Source organism: Protomyctophum parallelum (genome assembly GCF_964188405.1).
Source record: "Protomyctophum parallelum genome assembly, chromosome: 1".
NCBI lineage: Eukaryota > Metazoa > Chordata > Actinopteri > Myctophiformes > Myctophidae > Protomyctophum > Protomyctophum parallelum.
In genome coordinates this window covers 3,006,616-3,025,484 of record NC_139697.1, presented here as the reverse complement: position 1 = coordinate 3,025,484, position 18,869 = coordinate 3,006,616, and positions in this window count along the sequence as shown.

The window sequence follows — 18,869 nt, the reverse complement described above, 5'->3', positions numbered from 1 at the left end:
TAGCGAGGATACTAAATAGTTCCTGGCGCAGCGAGGAACTATTTAGTAGAGGTTTAAAGGTAAAGGTATCTCTCCATCGCGAAAAGCGTTCACGGCCACCCCCCCCACCCCATCTGACCACTTCTGTACGTGACAACCTCTGAGTCTGTTTTAGGAACACGTGGAACTTTTTTTAAGATTTTTTTGTTCCTGTTTTCTTTTCATATTTCTATATTTCCATCCCCAATAATTACAATAAAATGCTGTGTTAAGTCAGATTGGGTAGGGGGGGCGGTGGTTCTGCGTGCATTTTAAGAGTTGTTTATATTAATGATCAATCTATCGATTGTGTTCTGGCTGTAGGATCAGTGGACGTATGCTTATTAACCCATTCTGACCTGAGATCAGATTCATACAAGGTTTCCACTGGACACACACTGGTCTGATCAACCCATTCTGACCTGAGATCAGTTTCTATAAAAATGTCAGTCGTTCTTCGATTTTTCAAAAAATAGCAGACCTACAAGCTCGTAGCGCGCCACTCGGTGGCGCGCTATGAGCTTGTAGATCTGCTATTTTTCAATAGCTGAAGCATAACATGATGCTAACACCAAAATGGGTTCCCGTTCAGAATGGGTTAAGTTCCCATTTATCGGTGTGTCAAAGTGAAAACCTATTTTTCTTCTTTTTTTTAAATATATATTAATGTTATATTATCAATAAAATCTTAGGGGGGGGGGGGGGGGGGATTCACACTTGAGTCTGATTGATTCAAACGGTTCCCGAATACGGTTGGCCTGGTCCTCACTGGCCATGATTCACATTGGCCTTGATTCTTCAGAACGCGAATCAGATACACTTCATTCAACTGAATTAAATGCTTCCACGATGCAGCGATCTGTATCAGAGTACACTTCATTCAACTGAATTAAATGCTTCCACGATGCAGCGATCCGTATCAGAGTACACTTCATTCAACTGAATTAAATGCTTCCACGATGCAGCGATCCGTATCCGAGTACACTTCATTCAACTGAATTCAATGCTTCCACGATGCAGCGATCTGTATCAGAGTACACTTCATTCAACTGAATTCAATGCTTTCACGATGCAGTGATCCGTATCCGAGTACACTTCATTCAACTGAATTAAATGCTTCCACGATGCAGCGATCTGTATCCGAGTACACTTCATTCAACTGAATTAAATGCTTCCACGTTGCAGCGATCCGTATCCGAGTACACTTCATTACAACTGTATTAAATGCTTTCACATTGCAGCGATCTGTATCCGAGTACAATTCATTCAACTGAATTAAATGCTTCCACGTTGCAGCGATCTGTATCCGAGTACACTTCATTCAACTGAATTAAATGCTTCCACGTTAAGCGATCTGTATCCGAGTACACTTCATTCAACTGAATTAAATGCTTCCACGATGCAGCGATCCGTATCAGAGTACACTTCATTCAACTGAATTAAATGCTTCCACGATGCAGCGATCCGTATCAGAGTACACTTCATTCAACTGAATTAAATGCTTCCACGATGCAGCGATCCGTATCAGAGTACACTTCATTCAACTGAATTAAATGCTTCCACGATGCAGCGATCCGTATCAGAGTACACTTCATTCAACTGAATTAAATGCTTCCACGATGCAGCGATCTGTATCAGAGTACACTTCATTCAACTGAATTAAATGCTTCCACGATGCAGCGATCTGTATCCGAGTACACTTCATTCAACTGAATTAAATGCTTCCACGATGCAGCGATCCGTATCAGAGTACACTTCATTCAACTGAATTAAATGCTTCCACGATGCAGCGATCTGTATCCGAGTACACTTCATTCAACTGAATTAAATGCTTCCACGATGCAGCGATCCGTATCAGAGTACACTTCATTCAACTGAATTACATGCTTCCACGATGCAGCGATCTGTATCCGAGTACACTTCATTCAACTGAATTAAATGCTTCCACGTTGCAGCGATCTGTATCCAGAGTACACTTCATTACAACTGAATTAAATGCTTTCACATTGCAGCGATCCGTATCCGAGTACACTTCATTACACCTGAATTAAATGCTTTCACATTGCAGCGATCCGTATCCGAGTACACTTCATTCAACTGAATTAAATGCTTTCACATTGCAGCGATCCGTATCCAGAGTACACTTCATTCAACTGAATTAAATGCTTTCACGTTGCATCGATCCGTATCAGAGTACACTTCATTACAACTGAATTAAATGCTTTCACGTTGCAGTGATCCGTATCCGAGTACACTTCATTCAACTGTATTCAATGCTTCCACGTTGCAGCGATCTGTATCCGAGTACACTTCATTCAACTGAATTAAATGCTTCCACGTTGCAGCGATCTGTACCCCAGTACACTTCATTCAACTGTATTCAGTGCTTTCACATTGCAGCAATCTGTATCCGAGTACACTTCATTACAACTGTATTCAGTGCGTTCACATTGCAGCGATCTGTATCCGAGTACACTTCATTCAACTGTATTCAGTGCTTTCACATTGCAGCGATCTGTATCCGAGTACACTTCATTACAACTGTATTCAGTGCGTCCACGTTGCAGCGATCCGTACCCCAGTACACTTCATTCAACTGAATTAAATGCTTTCACATTGCAGTGATCCGTATCAGAGTACACTTCATTCAACTGAATTAAATGCTTTCACATTGCAGTGATCCGTATCCGAGTACACTTCATTCAACTGAATTCAATGCTTCCACGTTGCAGCGATCCGTATCCGAGTACACTTCATTCAACTGAATTAAATGCTTCCACATTGCATCGATCCGTATAAGAGTACACTTCATTACAACTGTATTCAATGCTTCCACATTGCAGCGATCTGTACCCGGGAATGGTTGGCTGATCCACTCGCGGGAACGCTACGCAGCATTCACACTACAACAAAATCTGCCAAGTGGTCCCGAGTACGCATCCGAGACCATAGTATGAATCCCCCCCCTTAGTTTTTCTTTTATTTTTTTCAATGACATTATCATCACGGCACCGGTTGGGAGTCAGTCACACATCCTGCTGCTACAATGTGACATTATTCATGTCCAGAAGTAGGGCTGTCACGACTATGAGGATTTAAAGGTATATTCAGTGATTTCACTTAATTCAAATATCACTTATTTTTTGTTTTGTTGTGATAATCCTCCCTACTATAGAGTGTGCTGGCCATATAAGGAGTTCCTCCCTGTCCCCAGTTAACCCCTGGGGGTCAAAAAACCTTAGGTTTCGTTTTTGGCTCTCTATCCTGATTGGATGAAAGGCTTAGGTCCCAGACAAAAACGAAACCTAAGGTTTTTTGAGTTAAATCACTGAATATACCTTTAATTGTCGCACAAATAGTTGTGATTAGCGTTGTCGTCGTTAGAACACTGGAGCGTTAGTAAGAAATCAACCAAATCACCTTTCTGTTTGGCCTTAAAATTAAATTAGGCTTTGAAGTTGAACAGGGCAGATACATAGAGTTATATATCTATAGAGAAGACACCCGAGTTCTCCTCCCATCCACTTGCATTAAGTTGCTCAAAAGCGCATGAGGCGGATTCACTCCTCCTTCCTGGTAGGAACAGAGTGCATTCTGGGATTGATTGGTTACAAACACATGAACGCGCTGCCGTTGACTATCATTGTGCCGTTTGTGCGCGTTCACGTATGAAACATTCGTTCACGTGTCATGGCCCCAATCACATGAACGTGCGCAATGATAGTCAACGGAGCAGCGCTGGCTCGAGCTGCAATACCAAATCCGGCCACTATGTCCATTTCGCCTCAGGGTTTCCTCTGGGTGCCTTCTCTAGAAATATATACTCTAAGGGCAGATATGAGATACTGACAGACATAATAACTTTATATATATATATATATATATATATGAAAATGTTTGACCATGATGCAAAAAGTCATCACGATTAACTCAAATAATTGTGATTAGGCGATTTGTGTAGTAAATTGTGACAGGCCTAGTTGTGACAGAGTTGTGAGGAAGTTGTGGTCAGAGTCAGACACAGATTGACTGTAATGTAACATCATCATTCGTGTCCAGAACTCCTTTTAAAAGTATCTGATAATATTTTATTCCATGTCTGTAAGCTTGAGTTGTTTTCCAACAAGCTTTCATCACGCGCACTACACCGTCGTTTCCCCTATAGTGGACTTTCACAAAATAGGGAATTATTGGTTATATTTTATGAAATTATGTTGTTTTTTTGTTTTGTTTTTATTATAAAAATGGAAGCACTCAAAGCTAAATCGTCCATGTCAGGCAGAAAGCTCTTATCTCCATATTTTAGGCCTATACTACAGCGTCAGAGTATCAAAAGGAGCAGATCTGCCAGCTCAGACTTGTCGATCTGCCACTTTTTTGCTTTTTTTTATGTTTTTGTTCTTCCAAATTTGAATCCTGAAAAGTAACGGTTTTGGACATAATGAGGTTTCCACGCGACGACAGACTTAACCCATTTTGGTGTTAGCATCATGTTATGCTTTAGCTATTGAAAAATAGCAGATCTACAAGCTCATAGCGCGCCACCGAGTGGCGCGCTACGAGCTTGTAGGTCTGCTATTTTTTTTTAAATCGAAGAGCGACTGACATTTTTAGAATCTGATCTCAGGTCAGAATGGGTTAATCAGACCAGTGTGTGTCCAGTGGAAACCTCGTATGAATCTGATCTCAGGGGTTAAATCAGAGCAAAGCTTCCCTCTTCCCCTCTTGTCCCAAAGTGGGGTGGGGGGGGGGGGGTAGGGGGGGGGATGTTACTGGCCCCCCCATAGGTAACCCAATAGGTGTAAGCAATATGGCAGCAGGCGCGCTATCAGCTATTGGAAATCCTGATATTGTTTACAAGTTTCCGGTTTCCTGCGATCTGAGAAATGCATTATGGAGGAGTTTGACCTCCCGTCGCGACAGTGAACACACACACACACACACACACACAGAGAGAGAGAGAGAGATGCGCACACACGACCCCCCACGACCCCTCTTGCATGTAGGAAGGAAGTAGTATTAGTATGGACAACAACAGGAAGTGTAAGTAAGCGCTGAGAGGAACCATGTGTGCTGTGGTGATATTTCCTGACCTTATTGTGTGTGTGTTTGTGTATGTTTGCGTGTGTGTGTGTGCGTGTGTGTGTGTGTGTGTGTGTCTCTCACCCCCCTGGAGGTATAAGACAAACGTCAGCCCCACAGTGTGAGTGTGGTGGTGGTGGTCGTGGTCGACTGTTAAAAGTCTTATTATTAGTGCATGTATTATTATTGTAAATGCTTCACCATCATTAAAGGGTTTAAAGAAAAACAGAACTGTTCAAACGGCTCTTTCTTTGTAGATTTGAGGATGTAACAACAAGTACACGCATGCAACGGTGAAGAACTTAAAGGAGAATTCCATACCAGAAGGCTTTCTTACTTTTCTTTGTAGTTGTTACGTCCCCACCAAAGAGGTCCAGGTGTTATTTTGTGCAAAAATGCATTATTGGCTATGGGGTTTGGGTTTTTGTGCTAATTCGCTTATTTCCATCTAAATAAGTAGTAAAGTGTGCCGCATGGGATACTATTTACATTATGAAGAGAGGATATATAAAAAAAAAAATTTTTTTGAGCGATGGAAATAAGCAAATTAGTACAACACCCCATAGCACCATTCAATTCAATGCATTGAGGGCTTATGGTAGGGGAAATAGCCAATAATGCGCTTTTGCACAAAATAACACTTGGACCTCTTTGGTGGGGACGTAACAACTACAAAGAAAGGTAAGAAAGCCTTCTAGTTTGGAATTCTCCTTGAGGGTGCTTGATCATAATACACAATACAAACCGTACATTAATAACGATACTAGACGATACCGTCATTCTCCATGTTCATTGTTCTCTCTTATCTAGCAGACTGGGGGGGGGGGGGGGGGGGGACTGTTTGAGGTTACACAGAGCAAATATGACAAATAAAATAACCTACATTTTTTTAAGAAATGACTGAAATGTGCTGTAGATTAGAGCTGGGAAATGTGGACAAAATGTGAACAAAATCAAATATAGCTTATCTTTTTTTACCAAATAACTCAAACTGTTTGAGGTTGCACAGGGCAAATATGACAAATAAAATAACATACATTTTTTTAAAGAAATGACTGAAATGTGCTGTAGATTAGAGCTGGGAAATGTGGACAAAATGTGAACAAAATCAAATATACAGTAGCTTATCTTTTTTTATTTTTTTACCAAATACCTAATTCTAACGTCTCTGTCGTGTGTAATCCACATTATGTCCCAAACTGTTACTTTTTACCATTCAAATTCCAAAACTGCAAAAAACGACAACGACAATCTCAAAACGTGCGTGACGTTTCCAACATGTATGTGGATCTGCTATCTTTGATGCTTTTGCGTGACGCTGTAGCATGACCTAATTATGACCTCGCCTATAGCCTATAGGCCAGGGCATAATTATTGTTTTAACATAAATATTGCTTTCTGCCCGACAGCGACATTAAATATGGTGATAATCCTTCAGCCTGCAGCACTTTCCCTCGTCTTGACGACCTTGCAGGTTTATGCAAATAAGGTTCACATGTGATTTAGATAGCATGTTATGGTGATATGATATGATATGATATAGTACTTTATTGTCAGTTCACACTGAAATGTGTCTTGCGACCCAGCAGCCAAGTATGCAGAACACATATACACACATTTGACATAACACAAGAAACAAGACAATTTACATACATAAAGACATGGAGACAAGAGCAATATCCACCTCTTAGATTACCCTGTGGCTACGACAACTATACTGATTAAGCCTCAAGGTCGACTGGTGGACAAAGGACCTCTTTAGTCTGACCTTATTGTATGCTGGTACACCATATCTCCTTAATCCTGAGGGTAGCAACCTATATTCTCCATACAACACATGCTTAGTGATATGTTCCTTGCTAACCTTAGGATGCTGTTATCAGTGGCGTGCACAGATAGACACTAGGGGGTGCTGCCCTTTTTGGCAATGTGCTCTTATATTAAAAAAATGTTTTATTTTTTTTCTTAATTTGTAGTGTGTGGACCATGCGGTGATATTGATCAAATATTGATTAAAATAAAAAACGCTTCTACTATATTATTTAGGCCCCCACAATCTAAAGCTATGTTTCTATGTCAGTGCTTCTTCGATAAATAAATAAATAGCAGACCTACAAGCTCGTAGCGCGCCACTCGGTAGATCTGCTATTTTTCAATAGCTAAAGCACCAAAATGGGTTCCCAACTTCCCGCCCCAAAATGCGCTGCACAAGGTGCTTTTTTTTCCCCACTTGAGCACCTGCCCCTCTAAATGTCTGTGCACGCCACTGGCTGTTATCATACGTGGATGTATAACGTTTCTGAAGTTCAAATCTTTGAACAAATGTTCAGTTGTAGGAATGCCTACTGAGGGGCAAAAAAACCCTACATTCTGGGCCTTGACAGCCCCTATACTTCCTAATAAGTAATAAGTCCTATTTGATTGCATTAAATGACTTTAAACAACCTTAAATATTACACTTTGCCACTCGATCTTCCATTCACTGTATGCATGCGCATATACCCAGTCTATAGTTTCAATGTACAGATTATTTATTTGATATTGTAGCTGTACAGGTTCAATGGAATGTCCACGCATCATACTGAATACTGATGTCTTATTTTGGTTTTATTTAGGCATGATACTCCTCTCGACAGTCACCAAAGACACCGTGAAAACTATAATAAAGAAACAAGGACATTTTGTTCAGGTTTTTTGAGTCCATACACAAGGAAGCAGAGTCCTCTAGTTAGTGAGAGTCCACACATGTGAGTCCGCAACTTGTCAATAAAGTCTGCAGTTCCACATTTAGATAGATAGATAGATAGATAGATCTTTAAATTATTTGTCATTGCAACTTGCCAACCAGTCAGTGCATCATATCACAAAACAACATACTGTACAAGCTAAAACAAAAACACACATGACTTCTTGTTATTGCACAACCCCAGCAGCACTAATGCACAAACATGTCATTTCAGCTGTTATCGCACAACAAGCCCTTATTGTACTTAAGATAGCAGAAAAACAAAAAAGTGTATTTACAGCAATATACAACACACCACAATGAAAAAGAACACATAATAAAGAATATATGTAGGCTACTGTGTGCACCTTTGAACCATGTGCAGATCAGTGTTGTTTTTGGCAGCAAATTTCTATTTTAGTTTTAGTCTCTTGAATAGTTTTCACTTAGTTTTAGTCACATTTTAGTCACCTGGAATGTTCTAGTGTTTAGTCTAGTTTTAGTCGACTAAATGTCAAACGATTTTTAGTCGACTAAATCTACAGTTGATTTAGTCGACTAAAATGTGTTTTGACATGCCTTGATGTCGTTGTAATGACATATTTTACACTTTGGTTGTATGCTGAAAATAGCAGATATACAATCTCACAACGCGTCGCAGCGTTTGAAACCTGGTGGTTTCGATATTTTGTTTAACTTTACTGTACTTTTCTACGTCTCTAGCTTTGCACATGTCCGTACGTGTACGCATAGCCATGACAGGTGAGCCGTGACTCGACGGGGGTATAGCCTACCGTCCGTACGTGATGATGAGTTATTGTTTAGTACAGTTCATGCTCGCGGCAGCCAGGTGGTTCAAAGCCAAGCCGCAGAGGAGAGGCCCACGTTTCCATTCCTGGCAGAGGGTGGATGGATCCTCCGACTCGGCCTCGCAGGCACACACAAGAACAAGACACAATTGGCAGTATATTCCGTGGATGGGGGAGGGGGAAACCAGCAGCCCATTCTGACCTGAGATCAGATTCATAACGAGGTTTCCACTGGACACACACTGGTCTGATTATAACCCATTCTGACCTGAGATCAGATTCTAAAAAATGTCAGTCGTTCTTCGATTTAAAAAAAATAGCAGACCTACAAGCTCGTAGCGCGCCACTCGGTGGCGCGCTATGAGCTTGTAGATCTGCTATTTTTCAATAGCTAAAGCATAATATGATGCTATAACACCAAAATGGGTTCCCGTTCAGAATGGGCTCCTAGTCTATAGCGCAGTGGTTCTCAAACAGAATTCATTTCAAGGACACCCAGTTATTTTTCTTAAAACCCATTTTGACCTGAGATCAGATTCTAAAAAATGTTCTTCTACATCCTGACAGTTTTCTGAAAAAGCTATGTTTCTATGTCAGTCGTTCTTTGATTTAAAAAGCAGACATATGAGCTTGTAGATCTGCTATTTTTCAATAGCTAAAGCATAACATAATGCTAACACCAAAAGGGGTTCCTGCCCAAAATGGGTTTAAAGAAGGCTGCGACATGGCCTGGGCCGTGGCTCAGCGGTCCATCCTGGGCCGTGGGGCTCAGAGGTCCATCCTGGGCCGTGGGACTGCAACGCTCTATAGCTGCCCAATCTGTATCTAGTTAGTTACTCTATATAGTCTCTAAGCAGTTTGTGAATGAAGCCACACACATCATTATGTGGTGTTCCATTCTATGCAACGCTGGCTGCTTGCCATGTGTGGCGACATCATGTAGTACAATGTGATTCATTACAAATCAAAAGTAACTATACATGTATATAGTTAGGTGTGTAGTACCAGCATTCAAAGTAACTATACATGTATATAGTTAGGTGTGTAGTAACTATACATGTATATAGTTAGGTGTGTAGTACCAGCATTCAAAGTAACTATACATGTATAGTTAGGTGTGTAGTACCAGCATTCAAAGTAACTATACATGTACTGTATATAGTTAGGTGTGTAGTACCAGCATTCAAAGTAACTATACATGTATATAGTTAGGTGTGTAGTAACTATACATGTATATAGTTAGGTGTGTAGTACCAGCATTCAAAGTAACTATACATGTATATAGTTAGGTGTGTAGTAACTATACATGTATATAGTTAGGTGTGTAGTACCAGCATTCAAAGTAACTATACATGTATAGTTAGGTGTGTAGTACCAGCATTCAAAGTAACTATACATGTATATAGTTAGGTGTGTAGTACCAGCATTCAAAGTAACTATACATGTATATAGTTAGGTGTGTAGTAACTATACATGTATATAGTTAGGTGTGTAGTACCAGCATTCAAAGTAACTATACATGTATATAGTTAGGTGTGTAGTACCAGCATTCAAAGTAACTATACATGTATATAGTTAGGTGTGTAGTAACTATACATGTATATAGTTAGGTGTGTAGTACCAGCATTCAAAGTAACTATACATGTATATAGTTAGGTGTGTAGTAACTATACATGTATATAGTTAGGTGTGTAGTACCAGCATTCAAAGTAACTATACATGTATATAGTTAGGTGTGTAGTAACTATACATGTATATAGTTAGGTGTGTAGTAACTATACATGTATATAGTTAGGTGTGTAGTACCAGCATTCAAAGTAACTATACATGTATATAGTTAGGTGTGTAAAGTAACTAAAGTAACTATACATGTATATAGTTAGGTGTGTAAAGTAACTAAAGTAACTATACATGTATATAGTTAGGTGTGTAAAGTAACTAAAGTAACTATACATGTATATAGTTAGGTGTGTAAAGTAACTAAAGTAACTATACATGTATATAGTTAGGTGTGTAAAGTAACTAAAGTAACTATACATGTATATAGTTAGGTGTGTAAAGTAACTAAAGTAACTATACATGTATATAGTTAGGTGTGTAAAGTAACTAAAGTAACTATACATGTATATAGTTAGGTGTGTAAAGTAACTAAAGTAACTATACATGTATATAGTTAGGTGTGTAAAGTAACTAAAGTAACTATACATGTATATAGTTAGGTGTGTAAAGTAACTAAAGTAACTATACATGTATATAGTTAGGTGTTAGGGGGTTGGAGAAATGTCTGGTCTTCTTTTTGGCCCTTGTTGGTCGTGTAACGACCTGCAGTCCAGACTAAAATTGGCTTTGAAAGTTCCCTAGCCTATTCTGAACAGGAACCCATTTTGGTGTCGTGTCGTGCATCATGTCGTGCTTTAGCTATTGAAAAATAGCAGATCTACAAGCTCATAGGTCTGCTATTTTTGAAAAATCGAGGAACGACTGACATTTTTTAGAATCTGATCTCAGGTCAGAATGGGTTAATCAGACCAGTGTGTGTCCAGTGGAAACCTCGTATGAATCTTATCTCAGGTCAGAATGGGCTAGAGAAGTTTCAAATTCAAAAGGATCATCTTAGAAGTACAGTACAGTCCAACACCTGCACTGCACATGTTTTGGATATGTACACTAGCCTATGTTCATGACTATATATTTATATATATATATATATATATTATTGGATATGTACACTAGCCTATGTTCATGACTATATATTTATATATATATATATATATATATATTATTGGATATGTACACTAGCCTATGTTCATGACTATATATTTATATATATATATATATATATTATTGGATATGTACACTAGCCTATGTTCATGACTATATATTTATATATATATATATATATATATTATTGGATATGTACACTAGCCTATGTTCATGACTATATATTTATATATATATATATATATATTATTGGATATGTACACTAGCCTATGTTCATGACTATATATTTATATATATATATATATATTATTGGATATGTACACTAGCCTATGTTCATGACTATATATTTATATATATATATATATATTATTGGATATGTACACTAGCCTATGTTCATGACTATATATTTATATATATATATATATATTATTGGATATGTACACTAGCCTATGTTCATGACTATATATTTATATATATATATATATATTATTGGATATGTACACTAGCCTATGTTCATGACTATATATTTGGGTTTAGTTTTTGTATGTTGTGTATTTTGCTCCCCTTGGAGCAGACTCCTACATTGGACTGAAGAGTCATTTGTTTACTCAGGCGTTTGGCAATTAGTTTGTTTGTTTTGTTTTCTGTTTTTCTGTTTTGTAAAGCGTCCTTGGGTTTCTTGAAAGGCGCTATTTAAATTCAAGTTATTATTATTATTGCTACTAAAAGATTATGACTTTGGTGATTTGTTGTATTTTGAGGTGTATTATGGATGTTTTATTTTGCTGTTCCAAAATGTGGCATTTCATGATGTAGTATTTGTTTTATTTTATTTCTGCCTCTTGGCCAGTTTACACTTGTTTTTACTGGTTAAATAAAGGTTAAATAAAATAGAATAAATGTAAGTGATTCACTGGAGAAAAACCCCCTGGATATAAATAGATTTCCTAACTACTATTTTCCAACTCCAACACGAGTTTCACTTTCACGTCCTCTTAAATTTCAGGTTTCACGGCAGGTCGCCATGAGCTTCTGTTTCATCATTCATGAGTGACTCATGCGCTCACACACGCGCACACACACACACACACACACACACACGCACACACACAAGCACGATCTGGCATTGGTTAAAGATTTAGGGAACAGACATACACTGCAGTTGCACACAAACCCAGAGTATAAATACTCGTCCTGAAAGGCTGAAACATGCCCGCTGCTAAAATAACGCCAAATTCAGATCACACGAACGTCAGACTTGAACCTTAATTTCTTTCTCTTATCTTGAAAAATGAGACACTTGACAGATAAAAGTTACAAATATAAAAATGTGTACGGTGGTTAATTTGTGGTATATCTTCTTGTGGTTCTAAACTTTCACAGTGTCCGGACCGGGGTCCGGGCACAGACCCCCACATTGGGGGTCCATCCATGGCACGGAAACGTTTGAGAACCACTGTTTTATGGATTGGAAGTGATATACAATATACAATTTAGGCATTTAGCAGATGCTCTTGATCCAGAGCGACTTACATTTAAGCCATTCTGACCTGAGATCAGATTCATACGAGGTTTCCGCCGGACACACACTGGTCCTGATGAACCCATTCTGACCTGAGATCAGATTAAAAAAATGTCAGTCGTTCTTCGATTTTTCAAAAAATAGCAGACCTACAAGCTCGTATCGCGCCACTCGGTGGCGCGATATGAGCTTGTAGATCTGCTATTTTTCAATAGCTAAAGCATAACATGATGCTGACACCAAAATGGGTGCCGGCGGTCAGAATGGGTTAAGCAAAAAACTAAAGCATGCCATAGCCTACATCACATATATAACAAGTATTTATCATGAATCATGTATAAACTAAGAACGTAACAGTGGAGTATCTATGTCAACTATACATACTATACTATATTATATATTATACAATATACATGTGTACTATAAAGTGCTATGACTACATGAAATGCAATTCTAGTGCCGTCTACGTAACAAGCTATAAGTCTGTCTAAAATACTATCTAAGTCTACATAAAGTGCTATCTAAGGGGCTATAGGCTAGGGCAAGTGCTACGGGCCATGGTGGAGTCTGAAGAGGTGGGTTTTCAGACTACGATAACTTTCCATTGTACGTGCACAGGTGGTGTTACAGTAAGTATAATAAGGTTCATTGTGAGTTCAGGTTGCTGTGTTGTGTTGTGCTGTGCTGTGCTGTGCTGTGCTGTGGCTGTGCTGTGGCTGTGCTGTGCCTGTGCTGTGCTGTGCTGTGGCTGTGCTGTGGCTGTGCTGTGGCTGTGCTGTGTTGTGGCTGTGCTGTGGCTGTGCTGTGCTGTGGCTGTGCTGTGCTGTGGCTGTGGCTGTGGCTGTGCTGTGCTGTGCTGTGCTGTGCTGTGGCTGTGCTGTGCTGTGCTGTGCTGTGCTGTGCTGTGGCTGTGCTGTGCTGTGCTGTGGCTGTGCTGTGCTGTGGCTGTGCTGTGCTGTGCTGTGCTGTGCTGTGGCTGTGCTGTGGCTGTGCTGTGGCTGTGCTGTGGCTGTGCTGTGCTGTGCTGTGGCTGTGCTGTGGCTGTGCTGTGCTGTGGCTGTGCTGTGCTGTGCTGTGCTGTGCTGTGCTGTGCTGTGGCTGTGCTGTGGCTGTGCTGTGCTGTGCTGTGCTGTGCTGTGCTGTGCTGTGCTGTGGCTGTGCTGTGCTGTGCTGTGCTGTGCTGTGCTGTGCTGTGGCTGTGCTGTGCTGTGCTGTGCTGTGCTGTGCTGTGCTGTGCTGTGCTGTGCTGTGCTGTGCTGTGCTGTGGCTGTGCTGTGGCTGTGCTGTGCTGTGCTGTGCTGTGCTGTGCTGTGGCTGTGCTGTGCTGTGCTGTGCTGTGGCTGTGCTGTGGCTGTGCTGTGGCTGTGCTGTGGCTGTGCCTGTGCTGTGCTGTGGCTGTGGCTGTGGCTGTGCTGTGCTGTGCTGTGCTGTGGCTGTGCTGTGCTGTGCTGTGGCTGTGCTGTGCTGTGGCTGTGCTGTGCTGTGCTGTGCTGTGCTGTGCTGTGGCTGTGCTGTGCTGTGCTGTGCTGTGGCTGTGCTGTGGCTGTGCTGTGGCTGTGCTGTGGCTGTGCTGTGGCTGTGCCTGTGCTGTGCTGTGGCTGTGGCTGTGGCTGTGCTGTGCTGTGCTGTGCTGTGGCTGTGCTGTGCTGTGCTGTGCTGTGCTGTGCTGTGGCTGTGCTGTGCTGTGCTGTGCTGTGGCTGTGGCTGTGGCTGTGCTGTGCTGTGCTGTGCTGTGGCTGTGCTGTGCTGTGCTGTGCTGTGCTGTGCTGTGGCTGTGCTGTGCTGTGCTGTGCTGTGCTGTGGCTGTGGCTGTGCTGTGCTGTGCTGTGCTGTGGCTGTGCTGTGCTGTGGCTGTGCTGTGCTGTGCTGTGCTGTGCTGTGGCTGTGCTGTGCTGTGCTGTGGCTGTGCTGTGCTGTGCTGTGCTGTGCTGTGCTGTGCTGTGGCTGTGCTGTGCTGTGCTGTGCTGTGGCTGTGCTGTGCTGTGCTGTGCTGTGCTGTGCTGTGCTGTGGCTGTGCTGTGCTGTGGCTGTGCTGTGCTGTGCTGTGCTGTGCTGTGGCTGTGCTGTGCTGTGCTGTGGCTGTGCTGTGCTGTGCTGTGCTGTGCTGTGCTGTGCTGTGCTGTGGCTGTGCTGTGCTGTGCTGTGCTGTGCTGTGCTGTGGCGTGCTGTGCTGTGCTGTGCTGTGCTGTGGCTGTGCTGTGCTGTGCTGTGCTGTGGCTGTGCTGCGCTGTGCTGTGGCTGTGCTGTGCTGTGCTGTGTTGTGGCTGTGCTGTGCTGTGCTGTGCTGTGCTGTGCTGTGCTGCGCTGCGCTGTGCTGTGGCTGTGCTGTGCTGTGCTGTGCTGTGTTGTGGCTGTGCTGTGCTGTGCTGTGCTGTGCTGTGGCTGTGCTGTGCTGTGCTGTGCTGTACTGTGCTGTGCTGCGTCGATCCTGCCAGCGGTCAATGTAAGTCATCCTATATCTGGTCACATTGTGTCACCCTGCCCTAGCTGCTGACTGACAGTGGCCCGGTTGGCACCCTGCCCTGCTGGCTGCATGAGGCTAGGGTGACCAGGTCCAAAAGGTTCATTTGAGGGACAGAAGTATCGCTTGTGTGGGACAAGTGGGATGGGGGGGACCCCGTCCCACTTGTCCCACACGTCCCACACAAGCGATACTGGAGTACCGGATTAGCAACTTACTATTTGAGTAGCTATTAAATGCCTTGATGTCATATTCGACCATATAGGCCTATTGGCTATATCATTTATAAACTCCTCTGGTGTCTCACATTTTGTTTTAAAATCATGCTTTATTTTTTATTTGTATGCTATTTTAACAGGCTTAAACAAAATAAAAACAAATCTTGCAGGAAGAGACAATGAGAGAGCTTTACAACAGGAGGCCAACTATATTAGGGGACTAACTGTTAGGGCATTTGAACACTGATGCCTGTCAGTCACAATGTGGGACAGACAGGGTCTCAATGTGAACACTGATGTCTGTCAGTCACAATGTGGGACAGACAGGGTCTCAATGTGAACACTGATGCCTGTCAGTCACAATGTGGGACAGACAGGGTCTCAATGTGAACACTGATGCCTGTCAGTCACAATGTGGGACAGACAGGGTCTCAATGTGAACACTGATGCCTGTCAGTCACAATGTGGGACAGACAGGGTCTCAATGTGAACACTGATGCCTGTCAGTCACAATGTGGGACAGACAGGGTCTCAATGTGAACACTGATGCCTGTCAGTCACAATGTGGGACAGACAGGGTCTCAATGTGAACACTGATGCCTGTCAGTCACAATGTGGGACAGACAGGGTCTCAATGTGAACACTGATGCCTGTCAGTCACAATGTGGGACAGACAGGGTCTCAATGTGAACACTGATGCCTGTCAGTCACAATGTGGGACAGACAGGGTCTCAATGTGAACACTGATGCCTGTCAGTCACAATGTGGGACAGACAGGGTCTCAATGTGAACACTGATGCCTGTCATCAGTCACAATGTGGGACAGACAGGGTCTCAATGTGAACACTGATGCCTGTCAGTCACAATGTGGGACAGACAGGGTCTCAATGTGAACACTGATGCCTGTCATCAGTCACAATGTGGGACAGACAGGGTCTCAATGTGAACACTGATGCCTGTCATCAGTCACAATGTGGGACAGACAGGGTCTCAATATGTGGGACGCCTGAAAAGTCTTGGAAAGGAGGGACTGTCCCACTGCAGAGAGGGACATCTGGTCACCCTACATGTGGCCCGCTTGGCACCCTGTCCTGCTGACTGTGGCCCGCTTGGCACCCGGTCTGAAACACATGACCACAAACTATAAGTGCTAAGGTATGGCTCCTGATTTAGAACACGAACACACACACACACACACACACACACACACACACACACACACACACACACACACACACACACACACACACACACACACACACACACACACACACACACACACACACACACACACACACACACACACACACACACACATACATCATGTGTGTGTGACGTGCAATTTAAAAATCACACCCGTGTGAACCGAGTGGTGCAACTCCTCTCTCCCAGCTGCCTCTCTCTCTCTCTCTCTCTCTCTCTCTCTCTCTCTCTCTGTAATTAGCAGGCAACAGTGCAACACTATCTCTCTCTCTCTGTTCACTCTGTTGCCTTCTGGCAGAAGGTATCGAAGCATTGGGAGTAAAACAGCAAGATTCTCCAAGAGCTTTTCCCCCCCAAGCCATCAGACTTTTGAACACGTGCAATATCCCCTAACCTTTTCCCCCTATATGCTGCTATAAGGACTCCTGTTGTGCAATATCTTGTCTCCAAATGAACTAATGGTGCTAATGGTGAACTAAGTGGATTTTAGATTTTAATAGTATTTTAGCTCTTTTAACTAGCATACTAAAAGCCAGTGAATTATTAGAAGAACATTTCGTTCTCTTATGCTTTTTATGTATCTGCTGAATGACAATAAAGCTATCTATCTATCTATCTATCTATCTATCTATCTATCTATCTATCTGTTTCTGGCACAACAGCGCCACTTTTGCCCCTACTGGTACTCTAAACATAGTCACATATAGGTTGGGACGGACATTGCTGTTCCATGGAGTGGTTGCATTCCATTTTGGTTAAATCTTTTTCTGGAAAGGTTTTGGAAATGCATTGGTAAAAAAATGTGTGGGAAGTAACTGTAGTATATGAAAATACCATACAGGAGAGACAATGTGCACGGCAGACCCACGAGATGATGTTTTATTTCAGCAACGAACACAGCGTAGGTCCTTACGCCGCCAGGGATTATGACCCAGTTACACTCAAAGTACAGGTATTAAGCCATTCTGACCTGAGATCAGATTCATACGAGGTTTCCACTGGACACACACTGGTCTGATTATAACCCATTCTGACCCGAGATCAGATTCTAAAAAAATGTCAGTCGTTCTTCGATTTTTTTCAAAAATAGCAGATCTACAAGCTCGTAGCGCGCCACTCGGTGGCGCGCTATGAGCTTGTAGATCTGATATTTTTCAATAGCTAAAGCACGACATGATGCTAACACCAAAACGGGTTCCCGTTCAGAATGGGTTAAATACAGTTTCACACACTGAGATGAGAACGTAGGCGTGTCCACTGTTCCTCACTGAAGACCCATTGATTGAGAAATTAATAAATACTTCAATCAATCAAACCTGTCTGACTCAAAAGACTGAGTTACGCTCTCAGGCACAGTGAGATCCACTGATCTTATTCCCCACAAGGTAGCCGCAATGAAGTAATAAATATAGCAATAGAGTTCAAAGGGTGCAGATGAAGAACAGCTGCACTAATTGACGTCGTTAAGGCGTGCATGGCAACAGTTTGTGTCGCGTGTGATGTCACACCAGAAGATATAAGATGATGCACCGTGTTGAAAATGACTGTAGACGTCGAGAGAGAGAAGAGAGAGAGAGACAGACGGGACAGACAGGACAAACAGACAGGACAGACAGACAGGACAGACAGACAGGACAAACAGACAGGACAAACAGACAGGACAGACAGGACAAACAGACAGGACAGACAGACAGACAGACAGACAGACAGACAGACGGGACAGACAGACAGACAGGACAGGACAGAAAGACGGGACAGACAGACAGACAGACAGACAGACAGACAGACAGACAGACAGAGTGATGTTGTCTTGGACCGTTTCCAAAGCAGGAGGACCAAAGCGAGCCTATCATGCTGCTGTAGCAGTGAGGAACAAACTGTATTCCTTTGGAGGCTGTGATGGATGGTTCATCAACAACATGAAACAGATGGATGTCCATGTCTTCAACACAGTGTCTTTATGCTGGAAGAAGTTACCTCCAGTGGAACCAGGAAGAGGAGACGGTCACCCTGAGGTTCCATCCAAGGGCCACACAGCTGTGTTGGTTGAAGATACAGTCTACATCTGGGGAGGGTACTGGGAAGGGCAGTATTACAATGTGCTTTATGC